Source organism: Drosophila subobscura, chromosome O (assembly GCF_008121235.1).
Source record: "Drosophila subobscura isolate 14011-0131.10 chromosome O, UCBerk_Dsub_1.0, whole genome shotgun sequence".
Taxonomy (NCBI): Eukaryota; Metazoa; Arthropoda; class Insecta; order Diptera; family Drosophilidae; genus Drosophila; species Drosophila subobscura.
The window spans coordinates 1441682-1456442 of NC_048533.1; positions in this window are offsets into that span (position 1 = coordinate 1441682).

A 14761-nucleotide genomic window follows, 5' to 3' on the forward strand; every position below is an offset into this window, starting at 1 on the left:
AGAGATGTTCAATGAAAGGGTAGTACATTTTTTGAAAATGAAAAAAAAAAAGCCGAAACTCATGTTAATATCCGTCTTTCATGCTCTACATGTTTCTTCAGGTTTGATATTTAGTTTTTTATCATTTTTGATTATATTGCTTCCTTGCTCCTGCCTGGAATAAATCAATAAGGTCCGGCCCAAGTTTAAATAGGATTTTAGCCAATAATTTTTTAAACACTGGTTCTCACTTTGTTCTCATTTATTAATAAGATTTTGATGACATTCAGATCCAGGGACTGATTTAAACAAGGAAAAACGCCGATCATTTCAGGTGAAACCCAATTTCTAGCGAGCTTTCTTGAGTATTTCGGACCATTGTTGAAAGATCTTTTTTAAAGGTGTTTTTCAACTGGAATATGAATGTAATGTATGAAAAAGTATGCTGGCCCACACGATTTTGTGAAATGCTCCAACTAGGAGGCTAGAAAGTACCACTTCATATGGACTGGAACTCATAGGGCTCAACCCAACATTCCCAATACTGTTTTTTTCAAGAATTTGGACACTAATCAGATATCTGTGAACGCCAACTTTATTTTCTTGGGTATTTCTTACCATATTCTGCAACTTTACACCCATCAGTCAAAAGTTTTTTTTTTTTTTTTTTTCACTGTGACACAGCTCAGCCCTTTCTTGCAAACTTGCAAACTCAGAGCCAAACGCGTAGCTTTCTGGGACTTTTTGCAATTATATAATGTCTAGTCAGTCGTATACTAATGGTCAGTCGTATACTAATGGTCATAACACTTACAGAGCGATATTAAATTGTTTTCATAACTTTTGAGGATATTGAAGACCTGGACCTTGGCTTCGACCATCTTCGACCCACCTCTAAAGATACGTTTTTCGCATAAAAGGTAAATTTGTAGGGTTCTTCTTCTAGTTGAAATAGTTCATTAAAATTGTAAGAGCATATTCAACTTAGTTTTCAATTCCATTATACCTCCTGACTTAATATGATTTTATCGGGTTAATAATGCTTACGTTGCAATTTACTCAAAAAGGTATCAATTGTTTAATTCGAAAGCCTGGAAAGGTCTTAAAAATAGTTGTGAAAGTGATGGGGGTGCGGCACTACTAGTTCATTGAACACAACTGTATATGTACATACAAATGTTCATATATACACACATACATACATATGTACATGTGTATAAATATTCCATAAATATATGTACATAAGTATAGGTATTTCTTTGTGAAAAAAACGACGAATAATAAAAAGCTGGCGGTCATTAAATATCAGAATCAAATTATTCACGTGCTCGTCGATTGTTCACAGTCGTGTCTTCTAACGTTTCAATAATAAATAACCGAGTCCAATCGGCAGTCTTGGAATCTAAACCGACATCGAACCACAATCAGCCACACACCTTCACACATGCCAATAGGTGTCAAGTAGCCTCTGCCCCACAGATGTACATACATATGTACACACATACATATGAATGAATGAATTGCCCGAATGACTCCCTAGGTGGCAGTATTCTTGGCCCGTTCAGTTTTGAATTAGTTTATAAACTAAATACAAATATGGGAACTAAAATGCGTTAGCTAATCGATTTCACACGCTCAATTTGAGCGGCGGCCCAGTGTCTGCCACAGGAGCCACAGGCCAGGGGCAGGGCCAGGGCCAGGACTCAACCGCTAGCCACATTGGCGACCGCAGAACGAAGTGGCTACGAAAGGTGGCACTCCGAGTCGATGCGAGAGACGAGTTCGCACAAAGGCCCGGGGTCACAATGGAAAAGCAGAGTCAGACGCAGAATCAGACTCAGAATCGACTTTTCTTTTGACGCAACTGCCCGAAATTGGCCCGCTCGTCATTATTTATATGCCACTTTCTATGCGGACAAAGCGAGGGAAGGTGTCACCCAGAGGTGTCGGGACAGGACAGCCACATCCACAGCCCCAGCCCCTCTCGCAGATCATGGCGAAGACGTGCCGCAGTCCTTCCCCGTCTTTGGTTCTATTGTTTCATTGTTAGGAACATCGAGTGGCTGCTTGGCCGTGGTTTATAGCGAAGATGAAAACGGGTAGGGACTGTGGATAGGTATAGGGAGGGGGTATAGGGAGCAATCCTTTGTCTGTGGCGACTCAATAAAGAACTTATTGTGGACAAATTTCGACATTTTTGAAGCGCTGTTTACGGTTTGGTTTGTCTCTTCTGTGTCTTTTCGGGTGTACATACATACATACATACCTACATATATGTATGTATGCCGTTTGTCTGGCTGGCATCAAAGGACATGCTTGACTTTTAACAGGAATCAATTTATTTTATGCGAAATAATCGTGTTGATGGCTGCCTTCTCGCCCCTTTTTCTCCCTAGCACAGCCTTTTTCTCACTCTCTCTCTCTATCTCTATCTCTATCTCTGTCCTGTTTTCCCCCACTGCTGGCATTTGGGTTGGGTTTGTGGCCGCACCAACCCTGGCCTCAACCCCCTAACAGCGTATTCCGAGGGCTGTGACGGGGTTTGGGTCTTCCCTTGGAGAGCATAGGCATAGGTGAAGAAGGGTGGAAGTAATTTTAATTTATGATGTCAATTTACAGTAGTTTTTGCGGTTTCCCCCGCCAGACACTCGGATATTGTCACTGGAGCAGGCGCAGCATACATATCTGATTGGGAATGAATTTCGCTATCTTCGCATCCAACTATCAGCGAACGGCAATCAATCAATTTGCCAAACACTTTACATTACTTCTAGAGGGGTTTTTTTTGACAAAAAACACACTTTTTGTGAGCAGTTTTTATTGTGCACTTGGAGTGCAGTTCCGCAAAAGCGTAACAGCCAAAAATCGTTGGGCGATCAATCAAAACGAGCTCAATATTTTGCAATCTCAACTATTGCACAGCCCTCGGAGGACGTGGGCCATGGACTAGCATCTGCAAGGTTGATGGAGGATCGTCAGATCCACGTTGTACTCCTACAACGAGTCAGGGGCAATTCACTCCACATCCATTCATCAGTCATCCGAGGCCATTCAGGAATTTGCCATCCATTCATCACGGTCAGGACGTATACTCTCCATAGAATAAGAGACGACCCAGTGTCAGCACTTGACAGCTGACCAGGACCCGGGGCCGTTAGGTAAACATGAATTTATCGGTTATTATTAGCACCTTTCAATCATAATTGCACCGTAGGAGTTGCCCAACTCCGGCCCAGACTCAGTCCCAGTCCCAGTCCCAGTCCCAAGCCCAGTTCAATTGCCAACTTCCTACCGTTTCTTTGTCCTAGAAAATCTTTGCATCTACATTTACATTCATCCACAAAGGTCAGTCGGCCCGCATTGAGATGATCATGTGTGTAAAGGCTTTCCAGCAGTGGCTCTGGCTCGGTCAATGGGCAACGCAACGGTAGCATTGTGTGCCTTCTGGAGAACTCCCTGTCCATTGTGGCACGTCTCTCTTCAATTTGCATTTGACTTCCCCGGCCTGTGGTGGGCGAGGCAAACCACTTATGGTCCTAACTTCTCGGCGGGAGTGCTGCAGTTCTCCGTCCGCCGAGCGGTTCAACGGCTCGGTTTGGCAGGCGGATCAAGGCTCGGGCCGCTCCAGGATCCTCCCAGCCGATTTACTTCCTGGCTCGGAGGGAGCGTGCCGGAGCCGGCAATTGTTACAGATTTGCACACATTTCTTTTGCACTTTGCACTTTGCGCACGCTTGCACAAATCTCTCAATCCTAAGGCGATTTCCTCCTGTAAATCTGTTGCAAGCTGCAAAGGAATGTCACACGGCCAATTGAATAATTGAACAATAGAATACGAGAAGTGCCAAAATTCAATGAATTCTCATGCATTCAGATTCGAAAAAACAAAATTTAAAGCGTTTCTTAATAAATACATATCTGCATACATATTTTATTCTATACGTGAATAAGGTTGGAACTGATATATTAATGTATTTTGGAACTCTTAATACTATATTGCATCCCCAGTAGTCAGGAGGAATACAATTTATTTATTTGTTGAAAATTGAATAGGGTTTGTTGATGCAAATCAAATAATGCATACAAGAATACGTGACATACCAGGTCGTAAACGCCTATATTTTATTCTACGATGTACGACATCCTCTCATAGTTAGTTGCCAGAGAACTGGCAGGAAGAAGTGCCACAGGGTGTCATTTGGTTGACATTTGGCGTTGGACTTAGCTTAACTCGGTCGCTCCACCTCCAGCGCCCTCGAACGTGTTGTAAGCCGGCCATTGCCGAGTCCGCCTAATCCTGGGCAGGTACGCAAAATACCGTTGTTATTTGTACCGTGTTGGTTGTCTGTCGGTCGCCAACGGATCAGCCATCAGCCAGCACGACTGTGACATTGTCCGAGGGCGAATATCTGTTAATAATGGAACGATTACCCCGACGAGGTCAACACTTTGCATACAAACAGACAAGCAGATTGAGGGATAGGATCGAGAAGATCCATCCATACGAGGATGTTCTACGTATGTTCTATGAACATATCTGCATATTCATATTGAAAAGGCCGCAGGACAAAGGCTTGTTCTTGCCCTTGTCCTTGTCCTCGTCCTCGTCCTCGTCCAGTTTTCAGTGATTAGATGAACTGCTCTACAAGCGGATTATTGGATTTGAGGTTAAGTGCGTTTTCAGTGATTGCAACCAAAACGAAGCGAAATTGAAATGTTCCGAGGATTTTCACAACTGTTTTGACTTTGTTCCCCCTCCCCTCAGCTGCGGCGGCGAGCTGGCGACAAAAAACGCGCTCGAAACGCACTCTGTGGGCGGGGCGAACGACGGAGAACGCCATTGCCCTGCCCTGCAGCTGTTCTCACGCGTGCATACGCACACACACACACACACACACACGCTCTGCATGCGCAAGCGAGAGGGAAGACCGGCTGCCTTGGCATGCCCCAAAGCAGCGTAGAGGAGTGGAGTGAAGTGGAGTGGGGCGCTAGCCGCGTGCGCCGGGCAGTCGCGTTTGTGTGGGAGAGGACTGATCATGCTCCTCGAGCGTGGTATTGGTATTGGTATTGGCTGCGAGTAGCGAGGAGTGGGAAGGGCGCTGGACAATGCCTGGGGTTGCTTTTGAGGCGAGCCCTTTAATGGACTGCCGCGCGCGGTTTCTGCGGCGTCGTGACACGGGATAAATGTGAATCGATATCTGTGTGGTGCGCCGTGCGCCTGTGTCCGACATCCTTTTGTTGCCACGCCACTCTATTGTGCCTCCTGGTTCCCTAAAAGAGCAGCAGCGTACGCGCCGCATCTTGGCTCGCTGGCCACAGAAATTGGTCGAGTGCACTCGCTCGAAGCACTAATTTGATTTATGTACATATGTCTTCCTATTCGAGTGCCGCCTGCCCTCGTTACCCTCCTGAGTGTGGTTACATTTTAGCTTCCGCGAAGGACAAAAAGAGACGCACTGTTCCAGCCGCCATTCACACCCATATCGGCGGCAGATGGTCCCGATTCGGGGTGCCCCTGCAACGCCCAGCCAAGCGCCCCTTGATGCCTCCCTAGAACGGAAATCTAGGATCCCAAACTTTTGCCAAAACTTGAATAATGAAAATACATTTAATGACCTACTTTTTTCAATTATATTTTTATGAATTTGTGAACCGTTTTAGAATATCCTATGGAACATGCCATGAAGTTCAAGCACCACTTTCAAACTACAATATTTCATTACTTGTTATGAAGATTAAACAGCACTAAATCGAACCCCTCTGGATATTTGTGTAAAACAAATATTGTGCAGTTTTATTCTCGTATAAGTGAAGAATGGAAAATCAAAGGTTTTCAGCTGAAAATAGATTTAAAATGTACGTTACATCAAAAAAGTTAACATCCTAAAAGGTTGTTGTCTTGTTTACATATTTATTAAGTAGCAGTTACACAGCAAAAGAAATGAAACAATAAATTACAAATGTCGATTAATTGTGCAAATCATTGTCAAGTGCAATATCCCACTATTGAGTGATAAAATCCCAAGATTTCTACGAACTGGTACTGGTATTTTACTTAGCCGAATTTCTGGTCAATAAAAATTACAAATTGTGTCATTAGCCTCTCTGTTAAACTATGTGGAAGAACTTTTGTCAAGAATCTATTTTGTAATGGGATATAATAATAGAAATGGAAATCACGACTATTATACCAACAATCAATTGCTAATTTTGCTGGTTTAAACTGGATTCGACTTAAAAGGTAATACATTAAATACTAAACAGCACGGAAATGTGTTTATATTGAATTAAAACGGACACTTGTGGCATGTATGTACATACATACATATGTACTCATATGTAGTACATTTAAGAGGCATAACTTGGTGTATGCTCTTGCCACGAGTAGGTACATACATACATACATATGTACATATGTAGGTACATACAGCTGTGTTCAATGAAATAGTAGTACCGCACCTCACAACTTTCAAAACTATTTTTAAGACATTTCCAGTCATCCAAATTAAACAATTGATAGCTTTTTGGAAAGCCTGAAATGTACACATTAGTAACCAGAAGGTATGCTGGAACATTTGCATTCATTTGCATTCAACATGAAATAGTAGTAATTATTTTAAAAAGTTAAAAAAAACCACGAAACTTTAATTTAAACCTATATTTCATGAAATAAATGTTTGTTGAGGTTTATTATTTAGTTTTTAATCAATTTTCCTTTCATTACGACCTTACTCCCGCCTGGAATAGGTCAATAGGGTCCTGGCCAAGCTTCAATACAATTTTAGCCAATATTTCTTGAACCACTTGCCCTCACTTTGCTTTGGTTGCTGGAATTGCAGTTATTAAAATGTATTTGACATTCCCCTAAAAGATTTCGGTGCCATTCAGATCCAAGAACTGTGTTGGGCAAACCCGATCCCTGGCGAGCGTTGAAAGACTCTTTTGAAAGGTATTCTTTAACTGGAATGTAAATATAATGTATGAAAAAGTATGCTGGCCCACACGATTTTGTGAAATGCTCCAACTAGGAGGCCAGGAAGTACCACTTCATATGGACTGGAACTCATAGGGCTCAACCCAACATTCCCAATACTGGTTTTTTCAAGAATTTGGACACTAATCTGATGTCTGGGAACGCCAAACATGTTCTCTTTGTTATTTGTTACCATATTATACAACTTTACACCCATCAGTTAAAGTTTTTTTTTTCACTGTGACACAGCTCAGGCATTTCTTGCAAACTTTAGCTGTATACCCCTATACTCTCAGAGCCAAACGCGTAGCTTTCTGGGACTTCTTGCAATTAAATACTGTCTAGTCAGTCGTATACCAATGGTCATAGCACTTACAGAGCGATATTAAATTGTTTTCATAACTTTTGAGGATATTGAAGACCTTGACCTTGCCTTCGACCATCTTCGACCATCTTCGACCAACCTCTAAAAGATACGTTTTTCGCATAAAAGAGCAGTTTTCAGACATCTTCTTTTAGGTAAAATGGTTAATTGCAAAAGTAAGAAAACATTCAACTTAGTTTTCAATTCCATTATAAATCTTGGCTTTAGTTTTTAATCAAAATCTTAACTATCCTCTACTGGAGCAAACAATGCATTTTTTAAAGCTCCAAAAACAAAAAAATACAGCCATGTCCAAACATTTCTTTCATCAAAATATTTAATATAATAGATTAAGCTTACTGATGGTGTCCTTTTTGAATTGATTCGTTTTAAATTTAGCACATACATATGAGTACATACTCATAATCACAAACTTTCGTGGCCCATAACAACTAAACGCATAATGCAAAATGTAACCAATTTTGTTGTAGATAACAATCACTTTGTCCTAAACAAATAGGCAATACCAGAAAAATACAAATGAGAAGGTTTTAAATAGCGAAAAATACAAACCTAACGAGAAAATACGTGTGAGACACTTCTTATTCGTCAAAACTTTGACACTCGGTACTCAGGACATTTTACATTTTTCTAAATCTGTCATCTTCATCTACATCTAAATAGCTTCTTACGCCCTTTTATCTTGCCCCACGGTCGGACGGACAGACAGACTTGATGCTGATCAGGAATATATATACTTTAACGGGTCGGAAAGGGTCGTTTCCTTCTGTGTGTTACACATGTATGTATGTACATACGTATGTACTTCCATCTTGTGAACAAATACAATATAAGTACCTTATTTACTCTTCGAGTACCGGGTATAAAAATATAAATCCCTTTTTAAATTTTAGGAATGAAAGTGGTGCTGCAAGGCAGTGGCATATGCAGACGACGTTGTCATAATATTCACGGAAAATTTTCCCCAAACACCCTGCGATCTTATGAACCCAAAACTCGCGCGATTGTCAAAATGGACAAGATCGTGCATGTAAATCCCTCGAAAACGGAACTTGTACTATTCAACAAGTAAAAACAAGTACAAAATTCCGCCTCTCAACCCACCAAAACTAAAAAAATTTAGGCTAACCCTTCGCGCAGTGTCAGTTACCTTGGGTTGGTAATAGATAAGAAGCTAAATTGGAACCTAAACACAAAAGAAAGAGTGAAGAAGGCTTCAATTGCCAAATACACTTGCAATTGGGCCTTAACCCACGCATAGTTCAATGGATATACCAAGCTGTAGCCAAACCAATACTGCTCTACGGAGTCACAGTATGGTGGTCGGCTCCGTCAAAAAAGACGATCGCCGCTCAATTGGCAAAAGTCCAACGAACGGCCACTCTCTGCATCAGTGGCGCTCTCCGCACCACCCCGAATGGTGCACTAAACGCCATCCTATGACTGCAGGGCATTTACCTTGCGGGAAAGGAACAGGCAGTAAAGGCAGCAATACGTCACAACCCCATGGTTGTCCTTAGGGACACCAACGTAGTACCTCACAGAACGATCAGTGACAAATTGTCGCAAATCTCTACATGAGATGGCAGAGCAATATGTTATTAGCTTAATACGGGCCCCGGGACACCAGGACATTAAAGCGGACTCCATAGCAGACGAGTTGGAGGAGGAGGAAATACGTATGCTCAAGGCCACTTGTAAGCTTATTATAAATGGTATTATGCCCAGCAAACAGACAACACTTGGCAAATGGTTCCAATGTGTCGCACCACTCTACAAACGTGGACTGACATCGCGAAAAAGCGCACCGCTGAGCCAGGCTAATTCAGTTTGGAGAGGTGGATCGCTGCCTCACAGGCCATTGGCTAATATGCAACCACGCAAATGGCCTTGGTGCTATAACGACTTCTGTCGTTATCTGTCGACAGTGGAACATCTCTTCTCCTATAGGTCCCAAGAAGAAGCAAACGTTGCGAGGGAATCGGGATGGGACCACTGCTGACACCGTGCAAAGCGGGAGGAGGCGAGGAGTGGATCCAAGAGGAATCACAACGGATTTTGACAATCTCGACAAGCGCCGCACCCTAACCCAACTAACCTAAACCTATTCTTGATCAGCATCAATGGCCGAGTCTATGTCTGCTTTTCTGTCCGTCTGGCCATCTGTCCGTCTTGTTTGACGCCTGACAGTAGTAGATTTAGAATTTATACTCAAATTCTCGACACTCTGGCTAAGTCTTTGTGGATGTTTTAGCTCCGACGATGCCAGACCATGACCATGGCTACCAAGATTTGAGACTTGACTGATGTGAATGTTACCAAAGTTGTATATATGGTTTCCGACAGAAGTTCTACAAGTGGGCTTTTTACTCTGCTGGGACCGCTAGGGCACATTAATATCAACCTAGGGAGCTAACTCTCATTTCGTTGAAAATACAAACATATTTTATGATCTAAGAACCCCCTAAAACGTATGTACATATGTATATGTAAGTATGTACATACAGTTGTGTTCAATGAAATAGTAGTGCCGCACCCCATCACTTTCACAACAATTTTTGAGACCCTTCCAGTCTTTCAAATTAAACAATTTATACCTTTTTGAAAATATTGGAAAGTAAGCATTATAAACCCGATGAAATCTTATTCCATTTGTATTCCATCTTCTTGTTTTACATGAATTTAGAAAAATACCCATGAAAACTGCTGTTCAATAAAATAGTAGTGCTGGGTGCAAGTATTAAAAAAAAATTAAAAAACAAATTAAATCAATTCAAAAGAGTTACCATCAGTAAGCTTATTTTATATATTGAATATTTTGATGAAAGAAATGTTTGAATATAGCGGTACTTTTGTTTTTGGAGCGTAGAAGTAATCATTGAACGGTCCAATATGGGAGACTTTAGAATTAGACTAAAAACTAAAATCAGGAGGAACAATGGAATTCAAAACTAATTTGAATGTGCTTTTACTGCTATATTTAATAGTTTAAACTAAAAAAAGCACCCTGAAAAATGATTTTTTATGCGAAAAAATTGTCTTTTAGTAGATGGTCGAAGATGGTCGAAGGCAAGGTCAAGGTCTTCAATATCCTCAAAAATTATGAAAACAATTTTATATCACACTGTAAGTGTTATGACAGCTCGTTGACGAATGACTTCATATTATTTAATTGCAAGAAGTCCCAGGAAGCTACGCGTTTGTCTCTGAGAGTATAGGGGTATACAGCTAAAGTTTGCAAGAACGCATGTGGCTGAGCTGTGTCGCAGTAACAAAAAAATACTTTTGACTGATGAGTGTAAAGTTGTATAATATGGTAAGAAATAACAAAAAGAATAGGTTTGGCGTTCACAGACATCAGATTAGTGTTCAAATTCTTGAAAAAACGGTATTGGGCATGTTGGGCTGATCCTTATGAGCTCCAGTCCACATGAAGTGGTACTTCCTAGCCTCCTAGTTGGAGCATTTTACAAAAATGTGTGGGCCAGCATGCTTTTTCATACATTACATTCATATTCCAGTTGAAAAAAAACCTTTGAAAAGGAGCTTTCAACAAGATAATGATCCTAAATACTCAAGAAAGCTCGCCAACTGGGTGGGGAAATTGGGTTTCATCTGAAAAGATCGGCGTTTTTCGATGTTCAAATCAGTCCCTGGATCTGAATGTTATCAAAATCTTATGGGGAAATGCCAAATGCTATATAATAAACGCAATTCCGGCATCCAGAGTAAGGTTAGAGCCAGTGGTTGAAAAAGGATTGGCTAAAATCCTATTGGAGCTTGGGCAGGACCTTATTAATTCCTTCCAGGCGGGAGTAAGGAAGTAACTAAATCAAAATTATTAAAAAAACTAAATATTAAACCTCAAGAAACATGTAGCATATGAAAGATAGGTATTAACTTAAGTTTCGGTTTTTTTTTCGATTTTCAAGAATATGGAATGCAATTAATCCAATATTCCTTCTGGTTCGTAATGTGTATATTCCAGGCTTTCTAAAAAGGTATCACTTGTTTAATTTGGATGATTGAAAATGTCTTAAAAATAGTTTTGAAAGTGGTGAGGTGCGGCACTACTATTTCATTGAACACAGCTGTATGTACATCTCCACTGCCAAGGAGTACTTTAGGTAGGTTACAGGCAGCTGTTCTTCACGGGGGGTTCTGGCTAGTACGCAGCTAGTTCGGCTTGGTTAAACTAGGTTAAATTAAATGTTAATTCATTCATTTGATATCGAAGCGAATGGAGAATGTAGAATGTGGATGTGCACAATCGCAGTTGCCAGCACCGTAAGCCTACTGCAGGTCATTAGAAACAAAAGCGAAATCATTTGGATGAAGTACTTTGCATTGTTCCTCTGACGCTAATGAATGCACCACGGGCTGGATGCACTACGGGCAGCCTTAGGTAGAAATTCTAGTTCGAAGGTGGTTTTAATGCCCCTGTCATAAGGGAGATTTCATTCACGACTTGGAACGCGGTGTGTCGATGGATTCATATTCATTCATAAACTGGGATTGCCAGGATTCGGAAAGGTGTTTATGTGGGATCAGGTAGAGGTGTCTGAGGATCTACGGTGTGCGGGTTCGGCGAGGGGTGGTGAGGCTGTAAAAGCTTATTTGCGTAGGCTAGCACTTAGTCTTGCAGCCGCCTTGGTGCGCTATAAGTGCTGGGCATTTCCCCCGGTAGGTTCTTTAAGTAATGAGCGACGGAATTCCCGGCCACTCGTCTCGGGGCCCGAATCTCGTGGCTGAGGCGTCGGTGTCATAAACGTCAACCTACCTAGGACAATGCGGCACTCGTAAATGGCAAGAAAGGAAGTTATAAAATAATTAAACACCGCCACCGCCACCGCCACCGCTGGCCATTGGCCATTTCATTCATGGAAAGTCTGCTGCTGTGAGCCGCCACGCGTAATTAGAGCAAACAGATTCATAGTTCAGATAAGCATGGGGCGGCATATTCATATTTCGATTAATTAGGAAATTTTACACGCACACGTTACCCGTACACCCGTTACCTCTCACACACATGGAGAAGGTGCGGCTCTAGACAACGGCAGACACCACGTGATCGGGGAAAACACATTGAACATACTTACTCGTACTCGTATCCTAACCAAACTTTGGCTTGCAAATGGAAACTTGGGAACACTCGCACACATCGACTGTTTGTCTTCCTCCGCGTCCGACATTAGGCACGATGGATTCAGTTGGATTCAGTTGGATTGCATGTCTCGGTTAGGCCAAGATTAGCGGGCGACCGACTCAATCCGCAATCAGTTAAGTTCAGATCAGATCAGATCAGATCAGATCAGGCTGAATACTCGCACATCCGGCTCTGGGGCGGATAAGTACGCCAGGCTTATAAAGTGGATCACTCCACGCTATGGACTAGGTGTGATCTTTATAGATCTCCACGATCACGTATTGATCAGACTGCGATTAGATTAACAACTGGCATGGATAAACGATGACGATCTTCCCTACATGAACCGGTCTGCCAGCAATCCCCTTTTCCATGGAATGGAAATGCTGCTGCAGTATTGAATTCGATTTAAAACAGTTTGTTCATTGGTCTCACAAATCAAATGTGTTTTAATCGAATCACAAAGTAATTTACTAAATTCAAGCAAAGAGTACCAAGTTCATTAGATAATCTCTTGGATACAATTAAATGTCTCTTGGCATAATCTCTGCACAAGCGTTACATATGTACATATGTAAATACATTCGTACATGTACAGATGTACAGTTAATTCAAACATTTTGTAAATTGTTTAATAGAAAAGTGATACAAATGTTTCAATTTCGTTCGGGGCTGCTAATTCTTTACACTTTCTGTGCAGACGGTTGCTTACATTTTACTAAACATTCATTAAAATACATGTGTACATGTATGTAGAATTTAAATCAATAAATACATATGAATGTATGTATATACATACATACATACATATGTACATATATAGGATTTCTGAAACCTAAGATCCATTCATATTTATTTGTCATGGCAAAGCCAGTTCTCCATTCTTGCTAAACATTTCATAAGAGACTCTACAGATAAAGTGATTTATTCATTACTTCTGATTAAAAAGCATTTGTATCCTGGCTAAAAATAGATTTTAGAATCGGAAAAATACTCGTAAGTGCATGCAGTGCTGTCGAGTATTGCCCACAATATTTATATTTACTTACACTCGAAACTTCTTGTACAGTTTCCCTCTTTGTTTTTGTATCAGCAACATCTCCAACGGTTATATATCCATTGTGCGTTTTATCTCTTCCAATTAATCTAGTCCCAGAATCCCGAATCCCGAATCCCGCCAGGGCATACGCCCTCCGACGGCAGTAAAGTTGCCACTGTCGACCCCCACCCAAGCCGGCTCATCCCCAAATAATAAAGTTTAGGCAAACTGTACTGGCAGCTCTCTACACGCTCAAACCTCTTCTGTAGTCCTCGGTCTCAAGCCCCCCGGAAAATGCGTCGACTGTGGGTTCTTATGTACAGCTGTGCACGTATCTGCGAAGCCTTAGCCCTTGGCCCACACTTTGCATATTTGGGCGGAAGCAGCAGCAGCAGCGGCAACCCCCAGGAAAAGCACAAAGCACTTAATTCAATAATAAATTGCCACCACAAGAGGCGGCGAATCATCAGCCGGAGCGGAGTCAGGAGGCCTGCAGATAACCAAGTCACGAATTTAGCACAGTAACCAAAAGGGCGGAGAGGGGAACGCAGACCAAAGAGCAACGCAACTCAAGTCGAAGCCAAGCCCAGTCGTGCCTCACGAAAGTGGGACCGTGTGAGAGGGGAGGGCCCTGTGGCCTGAGGGCATGGGCTTGCGGTGGGTAAGCGGAAAATTCATAATCGTGAATGCTTCAGTTAAAGTTGCGCCCAAATCCGAGAGCCACCCCGCAGGGAATTGTCGAGCAGAAATAGATAGATATACCACAGGGGGGAAGGGTGGTGGCAGGGCATTAAAAACGAAAGTCAAGGAAGCTGCCGAAAACTACGCAGGACTCAACACACGTATATGTATATGTATATGTATGTATGTGTATTTATGTACATGCGTACATAGTAAATTATGTACTGGGAATACTCTGCGACCCTGCGTGAGCGGCCATATTGTTGTGGTGGACGAAAACAACCCTGAAGCGTGCCTCTCGCTCGCACAGGGGCAGCGGCGACAGACAGACAACAAATCGATGAATGAAGCGACTCTTTTGTGTGTGTGTGTGTGTGTGTGTGTGCGTTTGTAGGTAGAGCCGCCCGTAGGCCCGTGGGCTGAGCAGAGCAGAGCAGAGCAGAGTCCTGCCTTGCTTGCTCAATGAACGAGAGAAATCTCTTTAAATGGTGCGCCGCTCGGCCAGAAGAGCTCAGTTCGAGTCGAGATCTTGCAGCGCACACACAGCTCCGGCCCCGTC